We start from the raw sequence: 18,161 nt of genomic DNA, 5'->3' as shown, positions 1-18,161 counted from the left end.
AATCATCTAGCATCAGTAGACCTAGCGCTCCAGGCCGACAAAGACAGCCGAAACATCTGTCTGCAACAATCACCTCGCATCAGTAGACCATGGGCTACAGGCCGACATAGACGGCCAAAACATTTGCCTGCAACAATCATCTAGCATAAGTAGACCTAGCGCTACAGGCCCACGTGGACCCTGGCTGCAAGTGCATCCTTTTATGAGAACTAGTCTTTGGGATCTGTATTTTATCTTAGCAACCATTTGTTATTAAAGCATGACAACAATAATTTGACTTTGCTTTCAAATGCATCCAGTGAGAAACCATATTTGAAAAGAGCTTTTGTTATTGATTGGCCCTACTCTCAATGCACTAGTACAGGTTTGCACTTGTCTAGCCAGAAGCAGGAATGAACATAACTACGGATATGGCAATGTCTTATTTGTTTTATGTTGAATCTAGTAACGTCTAGAAACACTTGTGTACAGGCACATTATAAATGACTTATCATATCATATCATATCTTTTGCAAATGTTATCATTTCTTTAATGTATATTTGTCAATTTACAGCATACGCTAAAAGTAAAATAATGCATGACAATTGCACATTTGAGTTGTTTAGCAATTTATTTTGAACATTCATAAAAGGAATTGATGTTCATATCTGAACTGCCAACATTATCTTTTCATTCATTGGGGTATAGAATAATTGTGAATAATGTATTATATATTTTATTTATTTATTATTTATTTTGCATTCAGTTTAATTCATGAAAACTCTAAGCACATTTCATAATATTTTATGACTAGGAACATTTCCTTATAGGTCCACTGGTCTTTATGCCAGTTCCTAGGTAAGGGGTTAGCGCTCTTTACTACACTACTGAGCTGTGTAACACCTGGAGAAGGTTGAGTTGGCTTGAATCAAAGTGAGAAGCTGAAAGTGCAGGAGCCCAGAGGTGGGTAGTGGCAAGACCACCAATGACCCGTTGTGGGCAGCCAATCCACAAACCATTGCCGGTCCACAAACATACAGCAGCAGGGTGCCCGGTCAATCAGCAGAACACTGAGATGCTGCAACGGCAAGAGAAACCCAGGGAAGAAAATTCCAATGAAAATAAACTTGATCCCAGTAAAGTCAGGTCCCAGATAAACCTATAGTTGAACACTTCATTACAGAAAAAAACAAATATAATGATTTCTGTTGGTTCATTATCCAAACAGTCAAACCCCTCCCAAGAGGAGGTGACCAAGATGTAGCACTAAGGAAGGTAGAACAAAGATGGATTACATGTTTGAACACCGTGGCTAAGGGACTGAACATAGGCATTGAATGGAACCTGTTTATGTAACTCACATTAGGTCCCCTGAACATTTTCATCAAACTGTGTTACCATGAAGAATGTGTGTCCCATGCAGCAACTTTGCCCGAGTTTATTGATAAAAGTAGCGGGTGGAAGAACTGTGTCCAAAGACACAGATGATCCATCCGCTGTCCTTAGCATGAGCGAAATCTGTTACCTGTAGCTCACTAGGCGATGGGGACACAGACATAACATTATTGCTGTTGACAGTCGATGTCTGCTTGACATTTAAAAGAAATTGTTTGTGCCACCCACCCCAAAATATAGCACTCATTAGTATGGTAATGCAGTAGAATTGGTATTGGTGAAAGTACACAAACAAGTAATATGGACCAATTATTACCATTAACCTCAATGTGTGTCATGTGTTTGTATTTTGTAACAGGAAATTAAACTGGACATCAACTTGAGTCCCCGTTCTCAAGTATTATGTACGTTGCTATGTGGAAGCTTTGAACAAGGCTTGTTAATCACGTGTAGTATACACAAACTGTGATACAGGTTGAGTACACTAAGATGGCGGCAGCCAGGACCACCACATATGCATAGGTGTTAGGATGACCGACATAGAAAATGCACAAATTAGGTAAGCGCAGACCACATGACTCGGCTGTGTGTAAATAGGGAAGAGAAGCTGCAGCTCGCTTTAGACATATTAGACATACGGAGAAGTGTAGTGCGAGCAGCATTTACGCCTGGAGGGATATTACGGACAGCCAAGCCGGTGAGTCAAACAAGGCGGCCCACCCCCCCTTTTCCATACATCGCTGCAAAATGGGTTGGTACGAGAGAGTTGCCACGTATTTTGTGTGTTTAAATGCTGCACACAATCCTATTATGTGAAACTGTTGTCAACCATAAACAAGTCTCCTTTACCTTTCAAGCATGTAGTATGGTGGTATCTTTTAAGATCTATGGCCCCGTAACATACACTGCTCCACGTGCAAGCACAATACATTGACTAAGCACCTTCGACCGCTACCCATGAACACGATGTGATAGCCACAAGCAGATCTCTCTGCTATACCCCTTAAGTGTCAGGCTATTATGCAAGTTTATGCATAAAGGACAAGCATACTCATCCTTGGCACTTAAGGGGACATGTAGTAAATTAACGTGTAATGAAAACATATGCAACATTTGTACTTGATGTAATGAATGTGCACATGAGGAACATATATCCATTGCTAATTGTTAGATAAACCACCAGCAAAAACATTAGCAAATGGGTATTTGAGCAGATTAGTGACATTAGTTTCTCACAACAGTTGAATTGGACAAAACACAAATCAAAAGAAGTGCAAATAATAGATTAAGACACCAGGTGCCAGTGAATGTGCAAGATATAAGATGGTCAGTAATGGAATCCGGTTGTGTATATCTCCCACAAATTGAATGAATGCGTAATATACAATATAAACAAATGCACACAAAAAATTGACAATATGCACCTATCATATGGAATGTGTGTAATATGTAGCCCTAGGTGAAGTTAGAGAATTGGTCAGTAAAGCCATCAAAAAGTGCTTTCTGAAGTTCTCTATGACTGGTGACCTGTACAGAAAACAAAGGAAAAGAAATGAAAAGAAGATATTAAAAATTCCAGGTGTGAGCAAAATGGTCAAAATGCATTGTATGTGAGTGTATTTCCTAAAACTGTAATGAATAGATTACATACAATATGAAACAGAAAATAAATGCATTGATTTCGCAGGTGCCACACCCTGAACAGACATGGACCGCGACAATATTTTGAGATAATCCAAAAACTAATAAACATAGAAAAAAGACAAATCTATTCTCCCTGTGTGCACAACGAAATTAAGGATAGTAGACTGACCTGGTGAAGTAGAATTGGTAGAAAGCTTCCACACTATAAATATACCTCACTTAGTAGTCTTTTATGTTCATTATATTGCTGAATCCCAAAGAAAAAACCAGAAGGGTAGTCGAGCGATAAGTTGTGCCTTCCATGTAATAAAAGTCTATGTCCTGATGAGGGCCCAACCATACAATAAAAAAGAAGATCGCTGTGGATGGGTGGATCTTCAGAGAAGGCCGAAACACCTGTTGTCGACAGATATTTCATTTTTAGAAATATCCTGAAAAACAAGAAAAGTGGAAACTAAGAATATTAGCTATTACCCGCTTGGTAATGTTTAAACATATCAACCATTGTTAGAAAGAGACAGACTGCAATATGACATTTATTGTGTCTTAGCATATTTGATAGGGCTGGTCATTTTGCATGTACAAGAAAGAATTGCCTCTGCAAAACTAACTATTATGGAATTGTAGTCATACGCATGTGGACCATTTTTGAAAATGTGTTAAATACTGTTTGATCGCATAAGGAAGCACTTAAAGAACAAACTCCCTTTTGCATTTATACACTTTAAAAAATAGGCATGACCTATAAATATCATCTGGGAGCCTGCCATATGATCAAAACGTTTTATGAATGTTTAATGTATGTAGAAATCGTGTGATGTGTCCCTTTTTGTATACTGTGTGGTCTATGGTTGTTATTGTGGCATTATGTACTTATATATTGCTGTGATGTATTTATTATGTTTTTACTAGATATTAGATTATTGAAATTATTTTTTATGATTAATAAAAATGTTGAGGTATAGTGCTGAATTTGTCACATCTGCAGTTTTCTCCCCAGGCAGCTTATAACTTTCACACAAGAGGGAGGGTTGCTTCAACTTGATTGTTTATATTGTTTTGGTTTCCCCATTTATCGAGTAAAAAGCCCCCAGTAACACACATTTGGGGATGATCCATTATGTGAGATAACAAAAATAAACCAACAGTGGGACAGAGCAAGAGAGAAACTCCAGAGGAACGAGGCTCCCAAAGACATTGTCCTTCGCAGTCGAAGGTAATGAAGAGAACGGGAATAACGGGAGGCCCAGAAGGAATCATTATACTGTTCATACAACTCGTCCCAGTGGAAGTTATGAGGCAAAGTTAAATCTGAAACTGAGGTACTTAAAGTGTTGTGATATAGGAGAAAGAATACTGAGAGGAAAGAGCAGTGAATAACAATGCCCTAGGAAAAGGGGAAAGAAACTTGATATTCTGTGCAAGAAGAACATAAGATAAAATAGAGAGAACATTATTCGCCAGAGTTCAGAGGAACTATTCAGTTGAACAATGTTCTGAATCAGGTAGGGCAGAACGAGCTGAACTATAATTGCCCAGGAGGGAAAACCTACCAGAGAAAGAGTATTTGCCAAGTATACACTGAAACCAACCACCAGTAATACAGATCTTAAAAAAGATCCCCGAAAGGGATCCACAAGGAAGAGGGGGGGAAAGCTAAGCGTGCATTTGAAGAGTTACAGAGACGAATCTAAGAAATCAGTGGAGACTAGTTGAGGATTGTGCATTAATAAAGAAACCTGCAGGCTTGTACATCAAGTATCTTCTGCAGAAGGGAGTTATTCTCATGACCTAAGTTTGTTTTCATAGTGGTCGGGTCAGTTAGGTTTGTTTTGCACAGCAGGCACATTCTTTTGGACATTTACGAATGATTGACAAGCAACTTAGTAACATAGGCAGGAACACCCCAAAGTGAAAGGGAAAGTTAGGCCTTATAATTTTACTTTAATAAAATCTCATGAAACATGTCCTCAGAGTGTCTGCGTTCTTCTTCGGATTCCCCACGGGACCTTCAACTGCATCTTAGCATATATTGGGACAACATAATGTTTTCTTGCCGCATTGGCAAATGGCATTGTCTGAACTTGTGGTGCATTTAGAGCAAGAGACAGCTATCAGCATTTGTTTGTGCCCATAGCAAATCAAAAGAGGTGATAGCTGTAATATTTTGATTTAATCTTATCCTCTGGCATTGCTCTGGGCAACCCTACAGACCATCGTTCTTCACCTTCCAAGCCATCACAAAAGAGGAAAGACTGCAAATCAGGCTTTGTCCCACCCCAAAAGGGGCAGTGCAGCAGGCACTGCTTGGTCACATCACTTTTGCATGAGACCACAAGCATCACCAGACACGCTTTGGCCTCATTGGGCATCATCAGTGAGGAGCAGCTTGGGTCTCTAGGTCAAGCAGGCCCGGGGCCCATGTCTGGCATACCTTCTCCACTTGGTGTGACTAAAGCAAAACAAAAGAGGTGATGGCTGGAAGGTATTAATTAATCTTAATGTCTGGCATTGCTCTGGGCAACCCCCCGACCACCGTGCTTCGCCTGCCAAGCCATCACAAAAGGGGAAGGACTATATGCAAATCAGGCTTAGTCCCACCCCAAATGGGGCAGTCCAGTCCAAACTGAATGGTCACATTTCTTCTGCACGAGACCACAACCATCCCCAGGCATGTTTCGGCATCATAGGCCCAGCAGCCATGGCACCCACATCTGGACATACCCGTCCCACTCGAGGTGCCTAAAGCAAAACAAAAGAGGTGGTGGCTGGAAGGTTTTGAATTCATCTTAACCTCTGGCTGCCCATATCATCTGCCACGTACATCACCAATGGGTAACTTTACCCTTTCTACCACCCACAGTCACTGTCCTTATTAACTATGGCAATACTCCTTGATTCACTGCTCTTGAAGACTTTGCTAATGTTCCCTTTTTGCTGGCAAAGCCCACATTCTCTGTCTTTAGAGGGACAGTTTCTGATTTTCCCAATGGTGAAGCAACCAAAAATAACCACACCGGTAGCACATTCTGGTGAAGACCGTGTAACCTCACACAACTTTCTAGCTGCAGACTCCTCCTTGTTCTTGGCACGTATCTTGGAGAACGTCCCCATTGCACAGATATGGTCCTGTGCCTGTTCTTTCTTCTATGTCTTTAAAAAAAGGCAGGATTGCTCAATGCTCTTGGCAACCATGAAAACCTCCTTAAGTGTATTGCCTTTTGTGAACCTCTATACTGACTGCACTTTTTATCTCCCGGCAGTGCACAATGAGCAAGTTATCAACCAATGGCAGAAAGCACATGTGCTAGCTAGATGTAGGAGACCTGTTATTAAGAACTGAATACATTACTGAGACTGGATACATTATTCTAACTCTACTTTCACCTTCTTATCAGATCAAAGCTCCACTCTTGTCTAAGCATTAATGTAAGTGCCTTCGATGGCAATGATGATAGGTTATTTATAATGCGCTTAATACCCACAGGTTTCTAAGCGCGGTCCCGATGATCGAACCTTTGTTGCTTTGTGTCGTCTTGCTACCAAGGTGAGCACATTGCCCCTTAGCAATCCTCCCAAGACAATGCAATCTGGGTTCCCCAACTGAAGGGTAAGCATATGAGTTCTCTGAGATTACATCCTGAGTACCCTGACAAACAAGACTGTCTTCCTCAAAGCCACAATGATATCACAGCCATGTGGTGTCTCAAAGGAGTACTTAAAGGTAAGACTCCTTTGGGGCTTAAGGATAGGATGGACCCCGAGTTAATCAAGGAAGAAGGGCGGCTGCACGCTTTCCTGCATAATGAAATATGGCCAAGTCATCATTGTTGAATGCTACCTTGTGGGTGCATCGGGGGTCGGAAAAGGCGATACAAAACCTTTCATTCACAGCCGAGTCCTTTTTTTCCAACTTCAGGCTCTCCATATAACATGAATATCTATTTTGAATATAGCACTACACGCCCACTGGTCTGAGAGCACTGAAATAACAGATGACAGTATTATCTCACAGTGTGGTACTCAATTTATGGACCTCAGTAGGATGAAAAGCTGAATGGACTTTGCAGGGATTTGAACCCGTCACAGCAGAGGCGAGGATTCAAATTGCTCAGCTATCTGAGCAGCTAGGGAAAACAAACAGCATTTGCAGGCAACACACTTAAATTGACTTGTAGCTGCCATATTAGTTCAATTCTGTAACTTCAAAGATTGATCGTATGGAGTGGTGCACTAACCTTCACTTCACTCAAGCCTTTGTAAACAGGCATGCAATGCATTATGGGTTGAGAATGATGGTGTGTGCCAAGAAACAACCGGGAGAGCGGTTGAACATGCCGAAGCATGTTGATGGGCGAGGTAAAGATCAGGGGTATATTATTACAATTTTGGGGCGTATCGCAGGAGATGCCTAATTATTTAAAGAGTTGCTCAGTATGGTTCAACAAATTATAATTTTTTTTAAATAAGTGGAATTGTAAATCATATTGAAAATAGCCTAGTGCTGCAAATCTGGGTATTTGTTTTCCAACTGAAATAGATTTGGGAAAATAATCTTTATTTACACGAATTGCTTTGGCAACCATAGAAACAGAGACTGAATTGTAGACGTTCGTAATCTTTTCTGGTGATAATTATGTATAAATATCGAGGTTGTCTAGTTGCTTGTCTTGAACCAAAATAGATTGTTGTGTCTGCCCAATACATGCCATGACAATTGTAAACATTAAGAATGTTGTATTTTAGGCGCCTGTTGATGTGTTATGCATTGTATTTTTTTTTGTTGATATCTTATTTTATTCTTTCATCCAATAGTTTTAATTTCATGCTTAGCAAAATGTGCTGCATACAAGTTATACATTATTTCCCTGATGAAAGCGTTCTTCTTTCCCAGGCCTTCATCTGGTTGAATCTTGCTCTGCTATTGTCCTGTGTAACGTCAGGTATTGAAAAAAGCCTTAGATTAGATGTATCATTTTTTGGCTCTAGGCTTACATTTCCCTTTATTTAGTGTGTGGATTGCTTTGCCAACCATATACAGATTAACATTGTCAATGCACGGGTTTATTTGAGTAATTCATACATGTATTTTGTGTAGTTGTCAATACATTTTTTACATACATGTCTTGTTTCATACGGTAAATCAGCTTTCTATCTTAAGAAATGGATTCGTTTTGATCAGAACATTTTTGTTTTGTTCACTCTACATTCTTTTCTCACTGCAGTTTTCTTTGGCTTGTTAGGAGAAGAACTGTTTTTCAGGGCAAATTCAAATTGTATCCAGAGCCCCCCTTCAATTTTAGACAAATATAAATCACCCTGAAATACTCCTTAGTGAGTGATACTTTTAGGCACGTCCTGTGCATTTTTGTGCATGCTTTGGAGAGCAAAGGTGGTCCAACTTGCTCTTGCATGATAGATAGAACTTTAAAACAAGCTTTATTTTAACCCACAATTAAAACGACCTCCCAGACACCCGGTTATTCCCCTGTTTACATTAGTCTGTTTAGAACTATTTACATGCACGAATGTTCTGATGGACAGCCACGGAAAATAGGGCAAAGGTCACATTGAAAAGTGGAAACAAATGAACTGCTATGCATTATGGGAAGGGTGGCCTGAGTTGTAAAACTGAATTGTTTGTTCAGTGATCCTTGCCCCCCACCCCCAGACAGTGTTTTAGCTTTTGGGTTGACACTGCCAAATAAATAACACACGTCAAAGTCCTACTTATTTTTTCTGAGACAAACGGTAAGTCGATTTGTCCCGGGGTTGGTCTCCGGTGTGTAGCCCTGAACCCCTCCGCCAGTGCAAAATAAGTAACCAGGAAGAAGGTCCGTCACCTCCACGGACCACTGCTTGCATGTGCCAGTGAGAAGGCCGCTGGAATGACATGTGGCCATGGTCCGACTGGGACATAAAATAAGACCTGGGCACTGATAAAACAAGCATTGACAAAGCCAGCTGTTTGGACCTTTCTGTAGGTATGGGATTGGCATTAACTAGGCACTGATATAAGGGTACTACCTGCCCTTAAAATCTAAACAGCTGGAAAAAGGAGTTTTCCCCTGGGCATACGATGGCAGTACCAAGCAAATGCCTATTTGACACCTTAAGCCAAACTTTTGGGCTTTTTCATTGCTTAATCTGTGCATGGAAGAAGTATACATCAAGTGGTTGAAGGCATACTTGGTTAAGACATTTTTATTAAGCCAATAGCTATTTACAGATGCAATTAAGCCATTTACTCTCAGCAGACTGCTTAGGAATAATATTTTCAGGCTAAAGTTAGATGTTTCATCTTGATAGAACGAGCTCAAAGGAATCCAGGAGGATTTGTTTTGGGTGTGGAGGGCAGGTAGTGGATGGCAATGGTCATAGGGATTAGCATGGCGATGTGCTGTCAATGGGTGAGTAAATAACCAAACAACACCCACAAGCTGTATCTCCCTCCCCACGTGTCATCTCCCTCCTATCTACTCTTACTCCAATGCAATAGTTCCATCTTATAAGTGGTTCTTTAGCGCCACGTAATAGCTAAACTAAAAAATGCTGTTGCCAAACTCAATTGGTCATTTGGTATTTTTTGTGACAAAGCTACATGCTGTGCATTTTGAGTAGTAGCTAAGATAGTATTTTCGGTTATGTTATGATATTATAGGTTATTAGTACATTCTAAAACAGCACATTTGGTCAGTTACATTGGGGAAAATAGCCAGCCCTACCGCCATTGCTCTATTGCAGTCTAGGTCAGTGTAAGCCTCGATTGTGCTACCCTAGGCAAGTTTAAAAGAACTCCAGAAGAATCATCAAAACATCAAGCTTCATCACGATTTGGGCCTTAGCCCTTAAATGTGACGGTAACGCTATTACTAGTGAATTAAAGGGTTGACCCAATCATGAGTTGGGTAGTAAGTGAGGGTTTTACCTCCAGCTATTTGCTGGAGGTAAAAATGTCCTCTTACCACACATTTTTGGCACTATTACCACCATAGCTATTACAAGTGTCTTTGTTTAACAGGGCAGCACTATTTTGTATATGGTGTTTTCAACCCAGGTTAGACAGCTCTCAAAGATGTAGACAAGCACACATGCATTTCGCATCATCCTTATTGGGGACCATCGGTATGGTGCAGTCTCACATCCTTGTGATTGAAGCATTGGCCTATTTGACAAACACCACCAAGTTTATGGTGGGTTTAAAATGAATTAGTACCGAGTGAGGGGGGTTTGGTGGCATCTCAGCCAATCAAGAGGTTCCGAAGGGGACATTACCACAACGTAAAAACCCTGCTCCAAGCCTCCTCGAGCTGGAGGGACATTGACTTCCATCGCCGGGAATCAGGTAAGTGTGACCCCTGCACTCCATCCCCTTGTTCCCCCACCCATTCCCCTACGTATCTTGTGCTCCTCCGCCCCTCACCCCAGCACATCTCCTTCCAGAAAAATGGCCTCCATGGAAAGGGAGAAGGGGCTATATGTAGTTCACTTCTGCCCAATCCATGACGGCCATCTTGTTTTGTAGTTTTTCTCAAGTTGAGAAACGGTAATCACACCATTTCTCAACTTGAAAAAGGAGAATGGGAAACTGAACAATGACATGTGTCACACAGAGAGCAGTGGTTGAAGTGAGCGGGAGCGGTTAGGAGCGGTGCTCCTCTACTATTTTTAATTAAGTTTTACTGCTCCCATACCTTTATATTAAAAAGAAACCGTTCCGGAACGGTTTCGTTTTAAAACAACAGTGTAGGAAGAAGTTGAAACGTTCTCTTTCATTCCACTACAATGAACGTTCCCTTTAACGGCAGGTGCATGTTTTTGGGGGTTTGTATTATGTGTGGAAGGCAGTGTAGTGATGAGGTTTGTGGGAGTTGGTGCAGGCTAGCCGGGAAGATAGTTCCACTACTTCTTTTCGTATGCTTCGACCACTGACAGGGAGGAAATTAACACTCAATCTGTGAGACAAATACATAGAAAAAATGAAAATATATGTAGAAACGAATACATAAAAAATACCTGGCAGGTGTGAAAAGGTGATGGGCATAAAAACACACCTGGGTGTCATCTGCAAAGAGATAGGTGGAGAAAGCAAACGATAAAATCCAGTAGGTACTATCTGTGTGAAAAGAGGATATGGACAAGGCAAGTAACCAAAACTATTTTAAATTAATTAAATGAAGAAATAATTAGGGGGTTGTAAAACTCTCCTAAAAAAATATATGATGTGGCGCATTGGGGGGCATGGATTCTTCACCATCTTAGAAGATGCCCAAGAGTAATATTACATACCTTCAGGGTGATATGCTCAGGCATATCTTCACTAGCAGTCATGGTAATTACCCGTCATAAACCCTGTCACCACGCACAGTAACCCGTATCCAACACCTGCCTGGGAATCTACCTGAGCTACCCCTCAGACCATCTCCCTCTTGGGTGACTTACCTCAGGATACTGTGAGCCAGGCAATGTAGCATAGGTCTTTCATTGTGTGTTAAGGAGACTCCCTCCCAACCTGGGAGAAGGGAGTCTCAGGAGAGTTCACTAGTCCTCTGTCACGTTCAGTTCCCCCTTACCTAAAACCAAACTCCTCTTCTCAGGCTGCAGTCAGCTTCTCCTTCAAAGACCCTCATATCGGTTACAAGTCTCATACACTATCAGAGTCAGACTGGGCCATACAGTTGTCCCGGGCACCAATGAAAAAGTGTCTCACCGTTGCAAATGACAATTCATTCCTTTTGTGACAGACTGAGTAGTACCCAAGGGGGAGGTTTTTCTTATAAATCTGATTCAAGTTGTGCATGTTAAAGGATATTTATTCATTAACACTTGTCAAAACTACTAGCTGCATAGTGAAGTGACTCATCAAACTTGGCCACATTGGCCAAAAAAGTGTCCCACTTTGACCCAAAAAAATGGCCCACACCACCATTTTGTGTTTTTGGTTCAGCCATGAGCCTATTGCTCTATTGGCCCGTCCGACCCTCTACACTATCATGTTCTCCCCCTGTCAATGAGCCGGGACTGTCTCCTAGCGCTGGGTACCCCCACGTCATATAATCTCTTGACCCTAAAATGAGGAATCTGTTCAAGGAGACATGAATGATGCCATTCTAGGTGCAGGATGTTAGGAAAATGTATCCATTTGCACTTGGTCCAGGGCTAGTCAAAGGGTAACCATGAAATTATTCATTAGAAAGAAGCCATGTCTGGCTCCATCCTGACCAGAGGTGGAACCCTGTTTACTCTCCTGAGGTCTTTTCTTTTCAAGTTAAAACATTCTTGCTTCAGAAGGTAAATGTCAAGAGAGTGAGCCACATTGGATTTCAACACATCCTACAAGAGGGCATGCATGATCATTTCAGATGCCTCATCCATTAGGGGTGTTAGTGGGGAGACAGGAGTGACACATGGAGTCAGCTAATGAGTCACGATACCCTCACAGTTTTGTTAGTGTAATGTTGAGTTGCAGCTTTGCATTAGCAGGAAGCAAGACAGTGGGGACATGAGGAGACACCTCTAGATGCACGGGTACAGGGCAATGTTGCGATATAACTCAACATCACACAGAGCCTTGCCATGAAACATTGATATGAAATAGCACCTCAAAAATATTGCATCCTTGAATCCAGTCTTCTAGTTCTCTGAGTCTGCAAATATAATGACCTGTCATTGATATCAAATGGATTAACGGGAGAGCAAATACGATTGCAATGAGACTTCCTGCGCGAGCCATCTGCGCGCCGCGGAACGCGCCAGCTTCTCGCAGATATGGCATCCCTTAATTACAGTAATTATGCTCACAATGCGAGGGTGACCACTTTATGAATTGTGGCAGAGCCCAACCAAGCGGAGGTCTGTCAAGTGGGATGCAAAATAAACAACAGAGGAAATGAGTCAACCAACTGGGAACAGCAGACAAATGAGCCAGCGAGAGAGAACAGAGAAGCAAACACGTATATGTCAACCCATATCTAACCTTAATTCACCCCGACTACTGGACACAGCATTCACAACTATACAACAGTTTCAACATATGATTGAGTTTGTGTCAATGGATATTACCAATAGTATATCATCATAATGAGACTTTATATCATCCTGGAAAAGTACTTTGTATTTGAAGCAAAATCAGCTACATATTGGGTTGTATTATATTACATTATAGTATATTACATTATATTATATCATTAACCAATACTGGACGATATCTCGAGAGTTTATATCACTTTTGTATCCCTACCTCTTTTGGTCCATTTGAAAAATGTATGTATTTATTTATTTATTATCGTTTTATATACACTGAGGAACACTGCTCTTTTGATCACAAAAGAACATACAATAGAAAATAAATCAGATTTGACGGGAAGCAGTGAGCTTCATACAATGGGGTGAATGTAAGGGACATTCGGACCAGTTTATGGAGGGGAGTAAATGGAACAGTCACCAGGGATTATAGGGACAACCACCATTGAACATTTCTATGTGCAGGCAGGCTGCACGGCCAGCTGTGCTCGGGAGTGCTAGAGTCGAGGCAGAGTAAGTGAGAGACTGAGGCAGTGTAGAGACGAGGGACACATATTAGCTGGTGGGCCGAGAGGCAGACTAGAGGTAGGTTAAGAAGGTAACTCTGAGTTGAGGAGGTAGGTAAGAGAGAGAGTGAGAGAGGGGAAGAGACGGGGACAAACACACATAACACTTGATGGCTATGGGCACACAAGAGTGTTCAGAAAGGTACACAGAAAGGTAGAACAAGCTTTGATAATGACAACAGTTTGGGCTTTTGTCTCCCAGGTACCCCTTCATTCCTAACCACGCACATGATATGCTCCGTCTTGAATGCAGGCCTGCACCTCTCGCCTTCATTCTCCATGCACAGCCAGCATGCCAATCCCTCACCTCCTCCCCTCTGCCATCTATGAGGCTGTCCTGTTCTCATGGAAAGCAATGGGCCTGAACTACAACTTGCTAAACACTGTATCTCTCTTCTTCCTTTTACATCACTGCCCTGTGTGTGACCGCACTGAAGCCTGGTACTGGAAAAAACGTCAGTCTCCACAAACCTGCCTCCTCACCAGCATACCCCTTCCAAAGAAATATAGGCCTCAAGCCCCCTAATCCCACACCTATTTTGAAGTAACAGTTGCATGCCCCTCGTCTGTGTGCCACTCCGGTTCACCCCCTATCACTAATCCCATGTGTGGCCATATAATCTCCTTGTACTAACAAACAGTGAGAACATCCATAATACATTTAAGGAAACACTTGATGAATGTGTTACTCAAATATTAAGTTAGATAAGACACCTGGACACATGTACCCTTACTTTTATTGTTCTGGTCAAGAGTTTAATTATCTAAATATATTGCATGCTGGGATTTATGAATTGTGCTAAGATATCTGTGGCTAAAAGCGCAAATGTTAGAGTTAATCATAGCAACGTGAACATTGCCTGACCCCACACCTCTCTCATATTAGCCCAGCTGACCCGCGTGCTCCACGAAGTTGCCAATTCTGCACCAACCAATCCAGGAGCACCAACCCTACAGCATCGATACTGTCCTGTCCCCTTTGTTCAATAACCACGACTTAATGTATCATCTATAGTACACATCATAGATGTCGTGTTTTTGTGATATAACATGTAACAATATAACATGCATTTACTGTTGTTTGGGCAGAGTGCTCTCGGAGTAGCAGAGCCCTCTGTGTGCCCTATTGTAACTTTATATAAAGCCTTTTCTTTTACCTCTCTTGCACTTGGTCCTGGTCTCATTCCCTACTGGGGTGTGTCCATTAGTGTTTATTATTTTGTTATTTCACCGGAATGGTGGGGAATGCCAGCTTTCATTTGGTGACCCTGACATGTTCGTTTTGGCACGAGACGTCCCCCGGCCACAGGGGCGAGATACAGTGCGTGCCCCCGTCAAGGATGCCCACCTATGGCAACTGGTACCCCTAGAAGTGAGCACAATTAGGACAGAAGGTTCCATGGGTCCCGGTTTTGCAAATACCCAGCTGTACCGCTCGCCGGAGCTGGGTGTGGCCGTTGCGTGTGGGGAGGCTCCTTGACAGACCGGGTCCGGAGGCTCTCGGATCAAGACGGACACGTGAGTATCAAGTGCGAGATAATGGAGAAGATAACAGCATCTCTCCACGGGAGGTCTTCGAATGCGAGGTTCTATGGATGGACTTTGTGAATAAAAAGAGAACTAAAAGGGTCAAGATGTGTGAAGCCTTGGGTTGAAACGTACAGGAAGTGATTGAAGGGGTGGTGAGCGAAAGGAAAAAGAAAAAGACTCATCCAATGGGTAATTCCCTCATCAATAAATGGTGACCACGTAAAGACATGTAAAGATACATTCCCCAAGATTTCTACTTGATCCACGGGGGGTGGAGGGAGGGAGAAGAGTAAGTCATGTTAATCTGTTGCAGCTCAATGACAAATGTACGTATAAGATGTGCGACAAGATAACAGTTTTGAAACGCTCTGATACCATTCTGTAACCTCAAGTTTGTATTGTTTTCAAATACTGTGACTTGCAATGAACAAAGATTAATAAAGTTGATTTTTTTTAAAAAGAATGTGGAGGGGGAAACGGGAAGGGAGTCAGATAGAGGTGTGTTGAGTACACATGGTGGGAGTAGAAATGCCTTTCTGCTTTCGCATATGGCCATTAAGAGTTTATAAAGAGGTTAAGAGGTACACAGAGGTACGGGAACCTAGCTCCGCGGGTGGTAGAAGGTGGTGCTGCATAGTACTATCTCAACTAGTACAGGGATTTTAAGGTGACAAAGTGAACAAAATAGGAGTCTTGTGTAAAGAGAAGACTTGTAGTAGTTTTTTTAGAAACACTTTTTTTTTATCCTTCCTTTCGTGTTTCTTAGAAGGTGGTCTAGAAGGGGCCTGGATAGAGGGGAGATTCTGGGTGTAATGAGGGCAGGGAGAAAATAGGGGACAACAGGCAGGCAGGGTCAATGGTTTAATGTTTGTGTAAGGCTTTGTGTAATGTTGCATGATGTATGTTGTGCATGTCTAGTGGAATGTTATATGTCATGTGGCCGATGTCATGTTTAATTTTGGTTCAGTGATGACAAAATGTGTTAACTGAAAATCAAAGAAAAAGTATTTTCGTAAACATCATTACAGCCCTTTTGGTAAAAAAAAGAAAGGATATTGTTTTCAAGGGGTCGGTTGAAATTGATATTAGTGTCCACACGTGCACACACACACCGTAGGCCATAAGTAAAGCACGATGGGTGCAGAAATGGTACTTGTACATATATATAAGTTTACCAGGGTATAGTGAAAAAATAAAGAAGTATCACGAACAGTGGTGCACAGAAATGAAAGGGGAAGGTATGCCCCAGGTATGGCCTCAATGTCGGTAATTTGATAAATCCATACAAGACATGGTAGGAACATATTTGTTCATTAAGTACAAGGGCAGACAGCTTCAAAACAGAAGAGAAGTGTTGGACTTGTGTAGGTTATTTGAATCAATACTTCTAAGTAAGAGTAAGAGACAAGGCACGTCTCCCCAGGTAACGAATAACAATGAGGGGGAGGGGGCAAGTACGCAAAAGCCAATAGAAGCTATAAGACTATATACAATGTTAACGAAACCTGCAGAGGGATATAGTGATCCAGTGTATGTATCAAAACCAAACACACCCCTGTGTCACAAGCAACAGCCCCAGCTCCACCCCCATATGATCCAAAAGGTTTGTTTGGACAGCTATGCACCCCTCTGCTGAATATAGAACAGCTAACACAGGACTTAGAAACACAGTTAACAATGACACAAGCTGAACTAACACGGGTTAGAGGGATATGTGAGAAAAGCACACCCGCACAGAGGGGGGAGCAGATGTCGTCACTCCAGAGGCCTGGTACCACATTAACATAGTGAGTGATGACTGGAAAAAGGGGGACATTTTATTTTGAATTCATGATGCCCCCACTAGGATAATACAACTAGTGCAAGGAGAGGTACAGGTGAGTACGGCCCAGGAGAGTGTGTCATCCGAAAGGGAGGAAGAATACTGGAGCGACCTAGATGCAGAGGAAGGGGGAAATGGAGAAGGTGAGATGACAGGTGGGGCGTCAGGCGGAGCATCATTCCTCATGGACTCAACACCTGCCACGAAAGGAGAAGAGGAGGGGTGGCAAGGGCGATTGAGGACTATAACAGGGAAGGTAACGGTAGCAGGCAAAAGGGAGGAAAGGTGAGTATTGGACGAGGGTTGAGCAAATTACAGATTCCATTGATGCACAAGGGGGAGGGGAGACCACATTATGTCCCGTGGGCACAAATGGACAAAGCAAATCTATTCAAGACATTGCCTCCACTTTCAGGGGGGGCAAGCAAGTGGATGTACGCATTTGGGAAAACACCACTGGGGTCCCACTAGCAATTGGTGATGTTAAGAGTTTATTGGTTTCAGCAGCAGGTGATCAGGCCAACAGGATGTGTGCGAAGGCGGGGTTCCCTGGGGTAACATTGGATTGCGACTGCCATGATGGGGCATCTTTTAACACTGTGAGGGCCTGGGTGTTGGAAGCACTGAGGGGTACATTTCCAGATACTCCCGACTTGCAGTCAGTAATTCAGTGTACTATGGGGGAGGACAAGACGGCTTCAGCTTACATTCTTCGGGTGCAGGATATGTGTAGAGCAGAGACAGCCATGGCTTGGGATCAATCCACCTCCCTTTTCTACTTCATAATCAGGAGGGGCCTCCCAAAGGAAGTACAGAAGGCACTTGGATAAAATTGCTGCAATAGACGCCAATGTCTGGCCAGAAATACATAGCATCATAGTACACCACTGTAGGAGTATCAAAGAGAGGGATAAGAAGATAGTGCACAAAAGGTTGGCAGACAAAGCCAAATTAGTACAGATGAAATTGGTGAAGGTTTCTGCAGTAGCTGCCGCCCTCCCAGCAGAGCGGCTGGGAGATGGGGAGGAGGGGCCAATAGCATTACAGGCAAGGATGGCAGCAAATGGACAAGAACTATGGGCCAGCGAGGAGCATTATGGAGAGCTACAATGGCAAGGAAGGGCCGGAAGAGGAGTAAGAGGTGGGTACAGAGGGTCAAGAAGGGGGTATGGAGGTCAGGAGCCCAGAGGAGGGGGGGCAA

The sequence above is a fragment of the Ambystoma mexicanum genome, chromosome 14, assembly GCF_040938575.1.
Source record: "Ambystoma mexicanum isolate Mex_15411 chromosome 14, UKY_AmexF1_1, whole genome shotgun sequence".
NCBI classification, from domain to species: domain Eukaryota; kingdom Metazoa; phylum Chordata; class Amphibia; order Caudata; family Ambystomatidae; genus Ambystoma; species Ambystoma mexicanum.
Note: the sequence above shows the minus strand (reverse complement) of the source record.